A 13,297-nucleotide genomic window follows, 5' to 3' on the forward strand; every position below is an offset into this window, starting at 1 on the left:
CCGCGTGTCACTGCCCCTCACCTCGGTGTCACTGCCCCTCGCCGCTGTGGCAGAGCTGCTGTCACGCAGCGCGCGGAGGAGGAGATCATCGCCTTCCCGTCATGGAACAGCCATGGCTGCCTCTGCCCAAGCCCCTTCTCCCTCCGGTGCCGCGGTTGGTGCTGGGCCCTGCTCTGTGCGGGTCGCCCTGCGCCTTTGTTCTGCTGGCTCGGCTCGGCTCGGCTCGGGTCACCCCGTGCCAGGCTGCAGCTGGAGGATGGGGCCGCTCCGTGCGGCGTCTCCCGGGAGCTCTGCGGGTCAATGAGAGACAACCGGCAGCATCTGGCAGACACGGCCGCGGAGGTGAAATCGCTCACCAGCGACAGGCTGCACCGGCAGCAGGCTGGGCAGTTGCATTTCGGGTCAGAGTGCACAGATCTCACTCATTTGTGTGACTCGAATAAGGTCCAAACCCAGCAGCCGGGGACAATGCAGCGGGAGCCATTGTGTGAGTGCCGGGAGCTTCGCTGGAGCTGCAGGCGCCCGTGCCGTGGTTCCATGCCTTCCTTCCATCAGCGAGAGAGCAGCCCGCAGGTTCACCCCGCGTCCTTGCACACCATGGCTCGGAGAGCTGTTCTCCCCAAGCTGTCTGCCCTGTGACCTCATGTGTTTTATGGTGCTACTCTTCGTGCTGTTTTTACAGCCTGAAGAGCAGATCTCCCCTGCCTGAGCAGGGCAGATGCTTCCTTTCCACTCGTACATATGTGCAGTCTTCTCCTTGTTAAACTGTTCTAGCGTAGAGTTCCTAAAAAATATAAAGTAAAAAAACCCAAAACATATTAATTGGAAAAGTAGTAATTTTGAATGAGAAACTCAGCCCTTAAAGTGAACCTTTTTTGATTTTTAGTTCAGCCCTAAATACAACTTACAGAGGGAAAGCAGAGATTCCTTTTTTATTGCAGTAAACAGTGCCCTTTAGTGGGCAAATTGATGGTTAGAAACTTCCCTTATGAAAAAGCACCTCTAGTTCCTCTGTATGAGGAGTGTCTAGTTTTGAGTGTAGAAAAGATCAAATGGAGAAATAATAGGGAAAGAAATAATAGAAAAAATGTGGCTGCTCAGTTTGGGGCAGCCACAAAAAAATATTTATAATGAAAAAATTATGTCAATAGTACAGCCAAAGGGACAGAAACAGAACTCCCTCTTTTGGTTAACATCTTCCAACTCCACAGTATGTTTAAATTGATGTTTCTTATTTCAACTCTTAAAATTTTCTTTAGAAATAGTAAATGGGGCTCCAGGTTTTGCAGCTCAATTAATTTTTTTCTTTATGCAAACCAAAATGTCACTGCTTCATAAGCACCTGTAAGTTCCAGTACTTTGTTACTTATTCAATACAAGGTATTATTATGATTGTTTTATTCCTTCACTTTTTTTGCCTTTTTTTTTTTTTTCTTTTTAATACCAAGGAAGAAAGAGACAGTGACATGTACCAATACAGTGATGTGGATCCTGCAGGAAGGCTAATTAGAGCAGTGTGGAAAAAGAAAACTACACCAAGCTGGCATGACTTTACACTAGTAAGAAGAGATATGCAAACATACAGAATTTTAGTTATAATCACCATGGCCCATAAATCAGCCTGCTTCTGGAAGATACTCTTATTGTAATGAATTTCCTCAATATCTTGTGTTTGACAACAGTCAGAGATAACAAGCCATCAGCAAGAAGAAATATGACACCTGACATTTTAAGTGGCCTGTTAGTATTATTTATTCTGCTAAAAAATACAGTTCCTCATCCACTAAGTGTTGAAAGGAGGAAGCAAAGAGCATCTCTGACTGTAAATTCATGACAAGTGTGCTATCCCAGACATCCCTCATATGAAGAGGGAACATTTGGCTTCATACGAAGATGCTGACTGCAGTTCATCGTGGCTGTAGGAAGAAATTTGGCAGAGAGGCACCTCATGAAGGATTCACACAACAGCCATTTGGATTGCAGGTACCTGTGGTCTTTGGAGAGTGGAGGTAGAGTACAGTCACACCATGTAACTGCATAGCTAATTTATTTACAGGAAAACCTGTGTTGCCAGAACTCAGGAGACTCCATTGGCAGCTGGAAGGCAACTAGAGGCATTTGAGAGGGTAAGCACCCATGTATCTAAGCACATTTCATAGCAGGTAAAAGAGAAACCTGTGACTTTCTGCAGTGATGAGAATTTGTGGGGTGTGTGATGGTGAGAGAACCTGTGTGGTGGATGATGGCCACATCCATGGAAATGTGAGCTGAACTGACTCAGGTGAGTTCTGGCAGAGTTAAGGACACACCAGCAGTTGGCAGAACACTTGTAACAAGCTCCAGCTGCTGGAGGAAGGGAGCCAGGCACTGCCTGCTGAAGCATCACCTCTTGCACCTGGGGACAATGGGATGCCTTTGCTGTTGGTGGTAAAAATAAAAAAAATAAAGGAGGAAAGAAAATAAATAAGCATGGAAAATGGAGGAACTGAAAATGGAACAGAGATCTGAATTTGGGTGTGGCAAAACAAAACAAATTATGCAAAGGAAGAGAGAAATGCTTGAGCCCTAGAGGAAGAGATGTTAGAGCAGTAATTTCAAAATAAGATTATGGTAGCTGCAGGGTGGGAGGGGAAGGTCACCAAGTACAGGACACTGTTCTGTAGAGATGTGGGGAATGGGCAGTCAAAAGAGATCAGGAATGAAGGAGGGACTGGAGAAACAGAAAAGATGAGAAGGAAAAAATTGATCCACTCTTGTAAAGGTTTTTATTCTACACAAAGAAAAGCTGATGAAGTAGAATGAAGAAAAAAGTGTGTAAATTCAACTGAAGGAAACTAAAATGATGGGTAGAGTGAGGGTGGAAAATGGCATAAGGATAACAAAAATTGGAAATATTATTAAATAGAAAAAATAGAAGAATCAGTAACCTGTATTTAGATAATGTGGGCTTTGTAAATGAGTTTCTCAATTTCCCACAGTCTAAGAAAAACAGATACAATGATACAAGAGATACAATGGAGAAAATAGTGCTGAATTACATTAGTTTGCCTTACATCTCAGGAAAAGGGGTCTCTTGAAAAAAAAAATTCACCAAAACAATAAGTGTTGTTTTCTTTTTTATTTCAGAAATAAATACAGAGACTGTAATGCCTGTGATGCTGTTCTGTCCTCTTTCCCCTTTTTCTCTTTTTCTCAGTTTTGAGTCTGTGCGTCAGGGATTTTAATTTTGACATCTTTCATCCCACCCCCATACATCAAATTTAAAGTCAGTTTAACTTCTGGTTTTAAATGAAATATTTTATAAAATGTCATAGTTTTAGGCTTGTGGGGGTTTGGCTCTTTTAATTAGTACCTTGACTATGTATTCAGTGGCATTGGCATAAATCTGCATTTTTCCATTGCACTTCTCAGCAATCCAAGGGCATTGCACAGTCAGGACAAAATATATTTTACCAGTGAGGAGGAGATGGCAGAGAGATTAAACTTCTTATCCAGACCCACAGAGTGAGCATGAAAGTGAAACCACACTTTGGGCACTGTTTGTTTGAATGCTCCAACTGTATGAAATACAAACAGAAGAGGAAAAATGCTCACGTGAGTTTGGCTGAAAACAAACTTATTTTGTGCAGATACACAGTGTTTATAATGTATGGTGTCAGTATCTGAGACCAGGAATTACCTATAAAGATTGAAAAAGCAGCATTTTGTATTATTTCATTTATTTGTATTATTTACTAGAATTAACAGGCTCTTAATCAACACTTTAACCAGCTTTATTGTAAATACACTCATGTTAGAATGATACATTTTTATTTTCTTGTTCCATGAATGCATTCAATGCCACTTTTCATACTGTAACCAGTTACTCTTTTCCCTGAAAAATCGACCACTTTCTAAAAGGTAATGCAGTTCCTTGCTATAATGCAAAATGATAATTTCTTTTTGTACTTGTGAAAATCCAGTGGTAAAATTCCAAAAACATGCTGGAGGATTTTTCTGTTTCTGTTGCACTTCCATGTGGAAGATTCAAATGACCAGTCTGACTTCTGAATTCTTTATTTTTTTAAAGATATATCAATATATCCACTTAAATGGGTGGGATAAGCCAACAGTGCTCTTCTGACCTGCCCAGTCTTTGCTGATTATATGCCATGAATATACTTAAAAATTGTGTTTGATTGTCTTAATCTATCATGGATGCACTTTTGATGCAATAGAGTAAGGAGGGAACATAGATTTACTTGTTTTTATAAAACTAAATCTTGGATATGTGTAATATCTTTTATTAGAATGAACACAAACTGCTATTCCAGCCTATTTCCACACACACACCACTCCACCAGTATCACTTTATAGAAATGAGACTAAAACTCACACTCAGACATAAGACTGAGAACTCAGCCCAAAATCCTGCCTGCTCTTGCAGTTCACTTTGTCATTGAAGTTTTGGGGAAAGAAGCACTTAAGGAAGTGCAAGTACCTTTTATACCAAGGCTTTCTGGATCTTGAATGGCAAGATGAAGTTATCCTGGCTAAGTAGATAGTGATTTATTCACAGATGTGGAAACTGGATTTAATTTTAAGAGATCCTTTAATGAAGACAGTTAAATGGATAGTGTATGTGATACAAGAAAGGTTGACACAGCTGAAGTTTGTAGTTTGATGACAAAAGTTGAAGGATGAAGACTTTTAAGTCAGACACATTCTAAAAAAGGCATTCATGCATCTATCTCCCATTGAAAAGAGTAAGAGGATTCAGACCTAAGTTTAGAAATAATTAGTGCCATAAAGACATATAGTTGTCTGTCTAGGAGAGTGGGGAGAACTGAACAGTGCCTAAGATACTAAGCTCCATTAGGAGAAATTTCTGACTGGGTTTTTTGCTGCATAGGCTGCTTTTCTTTGGAATATGTTGCACTGAAGTGAATGGCAAACCTTTCTGTATCCTCACAGATGCACTGATGTGAGGGCATGGGATAAAAGTGGGATTTCATAAATTTCTTCCAGGTATAAAGTGAGCAAAATGTAGATTAAAGACACACTACAATGAAAGAAAAAAAAAAATGAAGTAATACATGGAGAAAGGAAGCAAAAAGTTTACTTACAGGGATGAAATGCTGCAGAGGATTAGTCTTCAGGGGAAGATTTGGTAGAGGTTTACATTTATGCATTAATTGGGAGAATATGAATCTGTGTATTGAGCTTCATGGCCAACTTTCTGAGAGGTTCAAGAGCTGCAGTGATAACCAATGATCTAAATCCACTTCTGGCTTGAAGAGAGCCCAAGCTACAACCAGATTGTCACAACTGACCTACTTGGTGCACTTGACAGTGTCTCAGAGGAAAGACCAAGGAGCAGATGGGAGGACAGACTGATATATCACTCTGGGACCAGTCTTTTCTGAACAAAAGCAAATGTTTTTGAGAGTACAAAACATACTGCAGACCCCTGGATGTTGCAGACAAGAAAACATCACCATTCTCTGCACAGCAATCTACCTTCACCAGCTGGGTTTGGCTAAAATTCCAGAAAGCTTGACAGCAATGTTTCTTTAAGGGCTCCTCCTTCCCTCTCTGGACTTTTCTCTCTCCAAATTATTGAACACATTCCAGCTATCAGTACTGAGCACTATTTCCTTGGCACTGAGGCTTCAGTGGGGTTGAACCAAGACCCAGCTGCACAGCTCTTGCTGTGCAAATCAAACCATAGGGCAATAATGTACATCACTGGGCTGAGAACGTAGAGGAGAGAGTTCTTTATGAGATATTTTAGTTCAGAGACCTCATTTGCATTCATTCTTCTTCAGCCAAAGAATCTCCCTCTCCTTACCTGTTTTTCAAATGGGTTGTGGATTCAGCTTCTTTCTGTTCAGTGAGGTAAGGGATCATTTTACCAGCCTTGGCAGTGTGCTGTTCTTTCCCTGCACAACATCTGCTGCAGTTTTCATGGCTTGAATTGTTTCTGGACTTGTTTTAAAAGTCATGTTTCAGAAATGTCTTTGAGGATATGAATTATTAGTCATTGTTTTATCTTCTAGGGTGTTCTTCATTTATCTTGGTTATTTTCCTTTTTAAAATAAGACTGAAGAGGCTTTGGAGTTTAAAGTTTATAGGTTTTAATTCAGGTTTAGGCTAAAGATACCAAGAATGGTTCAGTAATTGATAGCAATAGGATTTTAGTGCAATTTCAGGAAGTAATTTATTACAATAAACTGGGATTTAACCTCCTCCTAACTCACACTTCTCCTTACTATTGCAGTATTTGTGTACACACTTTTCACAAACACATCACAATTCTGACATTTACTGTTCCAAAGCCTTTGCATTATTTGTGCCTCATACCTCATTTCTCCATCACTTCATGTATGACAAGGTATTTGATATTTAGTGCACTTTTAAACCACATTTTTTTTAATGTAAACTAACTAAAAAAGAGATTTGAGTTTTCAATTTTTTCACTTAATTCTGATTAATATGTTTTAATTTTTTTCCAGAACACCTCACATCTTCATTTTGGACTCTGTATTTTACTCAGCAGCATCCTCAACATTTACTCTGCCTATGACATCACCTGTGCCAAACTTCCAAAGGCTGATTGGGACATACAGCAGCTAGGAGGACATTTTGAAGATTTGTGCAAGTTTAACTTGGAGCATGAACTGGTCTGAAGAATAGTGACAGCAATTTTGTTATACTTGTGGGGTATTGGAGGAGTACTGCAAGGCACTCCATACAAAGGAAGGTAACAGTAAGGAACAACTTAACATGATTCCCTTGGCCCTACATCCAGGTGTGTCATTTCCTTTGGGCTGGAAGTTTTGCCCATCTTGTCTTTTAGGAGATAAAATCTTTTTCTGACTTGCTTCAAAACATGCACTAGTTTCTTCAGGCAACTATGGGAACATGTCCCATATTTAACTGAGTTATTTGATTTGTTTGCAGTTTCCAAAATGAGCAAAAGCTTGTTAAAGGAACAAGGGCAATTCCAGAACTCTCTCTGACAGTCAGAATATATTTCAGGTAGTGTAAGAAAGTAACCTAGGGTCTGGAATCATATCCCTAACTATTTAGACTGCTGGAGAATCCAGAAAAAAACAAAACAAAACCCTTGTCTAATAGCCTTCCTAGCTGTATTTTCATTAAGTCTGAGACAGCTCAATAAGGAAGCTGTGGCTTGATTTATTTTAATCAGTTATTACAGAGGAGTCATTAAAAAAAAAAAAAACAAAAAAAAACCAAAACAAAACAAAAACTCGGCAAAATCTTCCTTACATACTTTTTGCATTCCAAATCCACAAAAAGTTTAGATAAAATCTCATTTCATTACAACCAAAACAAACCTCCTGTACTGGACTGCTTTCATTTTTTTTTTTTTCTGTAAATGATGATGTTTTTATACCTCTTCTGTCTACACTGGCTTTCCAGTTCAGTTTCTTTTGTGTCTGTTTTCTTTATAATCTCACTAAGGTTGCTCAGGAATTCTATTGTCTCCTAAGGCTTGGTAAGAGCATTTGACAGACTGTGAACTAGAAACGGAGTAGGAAAAATGATTTAGCCATTTTTGTCATCTAAAAATGACTTTCAGAACTGCTTGCACACATTATTATTCTTCCAGTTCAAATGTAAAAGAATCTGGATTTTGCCTTATGTATTGAACATATGCTGAAAGTTTTACCAACTTTACAGCCCATTAGTTTAATTTAGTATTATTGTTGAGCTAAAAAGTGTGCATTCAGGCACACACAAAATCTTCTTTTGAAATAACTCCTCTGTCTTAAAAGAGAAGAACCATGGGCCACTGAATGATTTAGATAAGTTACAGTCTCTAGGCATTGTGATATGAAATTCCATAGGACAAATGTTTTAATCTACAGCAACTGCTCTTTCACAACTGAGGTGGCATTGGCTGTACCTGTTTGTGGCACTGACCAAGAACAATCTTCATCAAAAGGATGAAGATTCATCTTTGGTTCTTTCACTTATTTTTATTTATGTATTTTTGAAGGCCAGTGAGTGGAGGGAAGCATATAAAGAAGGGGGATAACACTGATTACCATAACTGGTCAATTGTTAAATGTGTCCAGCTCTGAGTCAAGAGAGGGCAGGAATCCATTACTGGAATATCCATGGTATCATGTACCATTAGGTTGTCTGAGGATATATTGTTGATAAAATATCCCTAGCAGGATCATACTTTGCTCACAAAGATTTACAGAAAAATTGAAGCAAAACCTCTCTCTCAAAAGAAGCCAAAGTCACCTCTCTCTCAAAAGAAATATTTCAAACATATTCTAACAAATCCTGACTGTAAATTGCACAAATTGGATTTCCAGTAATGAGACCCATCAGTAGGCACATTTTCTTGACATATTCTGTCTTGGAAATAGTGATTCAATTTTCCAAAAGTCCTTTAATTTGCTTAGAGAGGAAAGCATTTTCATTTTGCCCAGTCACTTCTAATAATTTGCTAAATTCAAAATATGTGAAATTACTGAAGCTGGTTGTAGTGACCAGAAGGACCTCTAATCTTCTAATAGTATTTTTCTTTTTCCCATGAATCATGTAAGTTTGCACAAGAAATTCTTCAGAACAGATAAAACACAAATCTTAGTTGACATCTCTGCTGCTTGTCTTTTCCACACACAGAATTCTGGACATTTGCTAGTAATCCCCTTCAGAAGATTTGCTTTAGAAATCTCTGTTAGCTGCTGGGGTGTGTGCTTAGACACTTTCATTTTCTCCTATGAGTAAAGGTTCTTAAGAATTCCCTTACAGATGAGTCTGGGTATTGATACTTCCTATCTTGGCAGTAACAAGCATGACAAGCCAGATGAAGAGCAGCTGGGAAGGAAAAAGTTTTCCACAGCTCTTTTATGCTGTAAAGCCTTGAAGGGTTTCAAACAATAATCCTTTATCCCACAGTATATTCTCCGGGCGTTTTCTTTTGGGCGCCGGATGTTGAGTTGTGTGGACTTTGGAATGCCTCAGGAGAGCCACACATAAATAACTCCTGTGGGAATTGCATGTTCTAGAAGCACAGTCTTCTATCCCAGAAACACTTAGGAGATTGCCAAGGCAGTTGTGTGCTCAGATAACATTTTGGTTTGAAAATCAAGCTCATAAGTAGTGTCCTTGTAACAGACATTTTCTATGTCTTTCCTAATTAATAACTAGGTATTGTTAAATACCTTGGTTTTAAAAAGAGGATATCCCTTAAGCTGTCACATAATGTATTTATTCAATCAAATAAATTTTATGAAAAGAAGAGTTGGGTTTTTTTTTTCTGCTCTACTTCTGGAGTTCCAGTAATTATTATACAGATACAGACACTTATTTAAGTGAATGCTTTTGCCATTTCTCTTCCCTGGCAGCATCATGTGAGGCTTCTGTCCAGAACACTGAATTGCAGCACAGGGCTGGAGCTTCTGTGGCTGGCAGAAACAGTCCAGTACCCATAAGGACAGACACTGTCCTTCAGTGGAAATATGGGTGTAGGTAGGTATGATTATCATAAAAGAAAAAGGGACTGTACTGTTGCTCTCCAAATGTACTGTTCATCTCTTTTTATTTTACAGTGCAAGGGTTAAGACATTTTCCTGCAGCATACCATACTTAATTATGAATATTAATCCCTATTAGGAGCATTAGACTTCTTCAGGGATTCACCTAAGGACAACTGAAGTACATGGGATGAGTTGAAGACCAAGACTTAACAATATTTTGAGTTTTCAGGGAGAAGACAGTCAAGAGCACAGACTACAAGGGGCACTGAAGATGCTTTATTGTGCATGTGTGGAGTAAAACTGCATTTGCCCCTAAACTCGAAGAAAAATATTAAAACCAGGAATATTTTTCCTATAGATTGTTGAAGATTTGTATTCTGGATGCAAATGAAGTCTTGGTGCTTTTGCTGCTCACTTGCTAGTGGAGACTGACCCATTTGCAGAAGAATCAGCACACAGACTTTCAAGGTTACCAACAGGGAACTTGTGCACAGAACTGCATCATCTTCAACCAGGACTTCATTCCTTTGCTCCTAACACTCTCTACTTATAAAATTATCCATTGAACTACTGTGGTCTTCCAAAAGGGAAAAAAAAAAAGGAAATGGGGTACAAGGCAGAAAGGTAGGGAAGGATACTGGCTACAAGGTTAGTGCAGCTTTATGAATGAACCCAAAATTTTGTGTTTGCTGAGCACTTTCCAGTGGAAACTGACACAAGTGTGAATTTTGTCATCTTGTTTGACTGAACTTTTGAAATCAAGGTGTTACTGGTTAAATCCCAGCTTTCAGTATTTCAAATGATCCTGGGTGAGGAGCAGAGAGAGGGGCAGGAAAGAGCAAGAAATCACCCATCAAAACAATAAGTTTTTAATCTATTTATTGATGGGCCTTTTGTCTTCTGATGGGTGAGTTAAGACTAAAACCATCCATAGGCTTCTCTGTTCTGTCCCTTGTCACCCCAATCCATACCTCTGCCAGATGTTTCTGTAGTGACTTGTAGACTAACTTCATTTTTAGAAAACAAACAGAAGGAGAATGGCATTACCTTAACCTGAGATAGTCTCTGTGTCATTACGTACATTGTAGATCTAGGAGGGGAAATAAGTATTTTAAATAATAATATATAATAATATAAAGGAAGGAGATTAAAGGAACTGACAGTTCTCCATTTTTCCTGGATAGCTCCTGCTAGCTTCTGCTCTTTGACACACAGAGAACCCATATGTGCCTGTAACGTTCAAGATCTTTTGGTGTAACTGATGGGTGCTGATGGGTGAAGTTCACAGCATTCACTGTATATTGAGTCTGACTATTTCTACACCACACTAATAATTAGCTGTACTCCATTACTGGAATTCTTGTGCAAATTGCTCTTTTTGTATCATTTAAAATGGAGTAGTACAGCACAGAGGAGCTGGAATCCCTGTGCTGAAGAATTCAGTCTAGAAACTTACTTCCAACGTCAAACAAGAGACAGAGTGTATGAAAAGATAAATTATTCAGTAATGGATCCTACACACTTATAATGCACAAGTTGTAATGAATCTCAGTTGCTCTTGTAATTTTGTAAAGTTGTTTACCTAATATGGTAGATGTGCCATATGGTACACTAAAGAGAGTGTTAGAATGAGGACGTGAAGATTTCGAGGTTTTTATTTCTAGTTTTGTAGGCATCTGTAAACTACATTCAAGCTGTCCCAGAATGTGAGCAGAGCAGGAATGCAGGCTGCTCTGCCCCTTCATGCTGACTGCTGCTGCCACCTGATAACATCCTCCATCTCTTCCTCCCGTGTTCCTCGGGCACTGTGGCCCAGCATGGGGCTGTGCCCTGGCTAGATGCCATCGAAGAAATTGTCTTTCAGCCACTCTGCACCTTTAGGCTGGCTTAGCTTAAGTCAAGCTTGTTCACCCTTAATAAATCATTTGAGCAGCTGATTAACTCTTCTGCTGGATAGGGAATGTGACCAGGCTTCCATTCCAGAGAGTTCTTTGGTATGTTGCTTATAGAATTTCACCATAGCTAAAACTAGCAACGTGCTTGACTGAGGCAGCAGCAAAGAGGTTGGGACTGCCCTGCTCAAAGCAGCATTTCTGTCTTGTAAGAAAAGGGTAACATGACCTACAGTGATGTCTGTAAAATCACATCCACTTTGCAGCACTGTAATTTGTCAAAATTTGATAAAATGGGAGTTAAAATTCATACAGATGAAAAGGGCAGTTTCTTGTTCACCCTTGAGTTTCAAGTGATGCCTGAGAAAAGCATTTAAGTACAAGAATAAAATATTAATATAAAACTCAGAGGATGTAGGCAGTCTCTCAGGGTGATGCCATGGGGGTAAGTGAGCAGAGCCTTGGGAAAGGCTTAACATTGTAATTTTTTAGTTATCAGCCAAAGTCTAGTGCAGGCGAGAAGAGGACATAGAAACTAGAAGAGTAATATCACTCACTATGAGCTGAATTTCTAAGATTTTTGATTTAAAGGTACTTGCTCTATTCTTTGGGGCCTGTATGTTAAGAGCAAATACGTATGAGTTTTTATGTGCCTTTTTGGCAAACAGCTTCTCCCTGGTAGGCATGTTTGCCTATTTGGGGACAGGGTGAGAACTGGACAGTACTTCAGCACTGTTCCCATTGCTCATGGGGTCGACTGTCAAGCAGATCAATTTAATTCATTTTAGAGTACTACAAGTCAAGTGATCACCACGAATATGTGATGGGGGAAGTGTTGGCACCCACATCTGGGCAGCCCTATGTACAGAAAGCGTGGACATATTTAAAGTGATCCCCTTTTCACAGATAACTCATGGCTCTTGTTCTTCCAGGTCTCCACCAGCCTCGAAGCAGCAGCTTTTAGGCCAGTCAATTCCCCAGAATCATCAACCAGCAGGTGCTGAGCCCATCCCACTACAACAGAGCTCCAGCCTCTAATGCTGCCCATTCCCAAAACATAAGAGCAAAGCTTATTTTAAAATCCTGATATAAGAGGTGCTATTTTGAGCTTCCTAACCCTTAAAACATGAAAGTTAAGTTAAATCAGGGTTGGAATACATTGCCCAGAGAGGTTGGTGGAGTCACCACCCCTGGAGGTGTTAAAGAGGCATCTGCATCTGGTGCTGGGAGATGTGATTTAGTGGTTTAAGGGTTACAGTGGTAGTGCAGCTGGACTTGATCTTAAAGGTCTCTTCCAACCTTGATGATTCCATGATTCCATTCTGTGAAAGATAAATCATACCATCTGATAATATTGTTCCAATTGCATCTGCTAATACTGTTCCAGTAATTCAGTTTTCTGGGGAAACAGCGCCTGGCAGAAGAGCGCATTTATTGAAAGGCGGGTTTTATTTTTACGTTATTTACTTCCTTTATGATGGTTGCACAACAAGGTCAAAGTGCAGCCGCCTCCTGTAAGCGATCATGTCCACCTGCAGCCAGCGCCGGGCGGGCCGGGCGCGGGGGCTGCGCTCCCGCCGAGCGCCGCTGCGGAGCGCGGCTCTCCCCCAAGGGTTAAGCGGCGGCGGGGGTGTAACGCGGGCTGACACACGGGCGGGGATCGCCCCGCCGTGCCGGCTCGCAGCTGCGACTGGACCGTTCAAAATTGCCGTCTCCCTCTCTTTTCCCCCCCGCCTCCCCTCTCTCTCGCCTTCCTTTTCCCTTCCCGGCGCTGGGCTCGCAGCCGGCCGCGCTTCCCCGGAGCTGGCCCCGGCCGTGCTGAGTCAGACCGCGCCCCGCGCCCGCCCCCGCGGCCCGGCCGCACCGAGGGGCTGCGGCCCCCGGCTCGCCCCGCCGGCGGCG

This window comes from Pyrgilauda ruficollis, unplaced genomic scaffold, assembly GCF_017590135.1.
Source record: "Pyrgilauda ruficollis isolate IOZ18807 unplaced genomic scaffold, ASM1759013v1 scaffold45, whole genome shotgun sequence".
Lineage (NCBI taxonomy): Eukaryota > Metazoa > Chordata > Aves > Passeriformes > Passeridae > Pyrgilauda > Pyrgilauda ruficollis.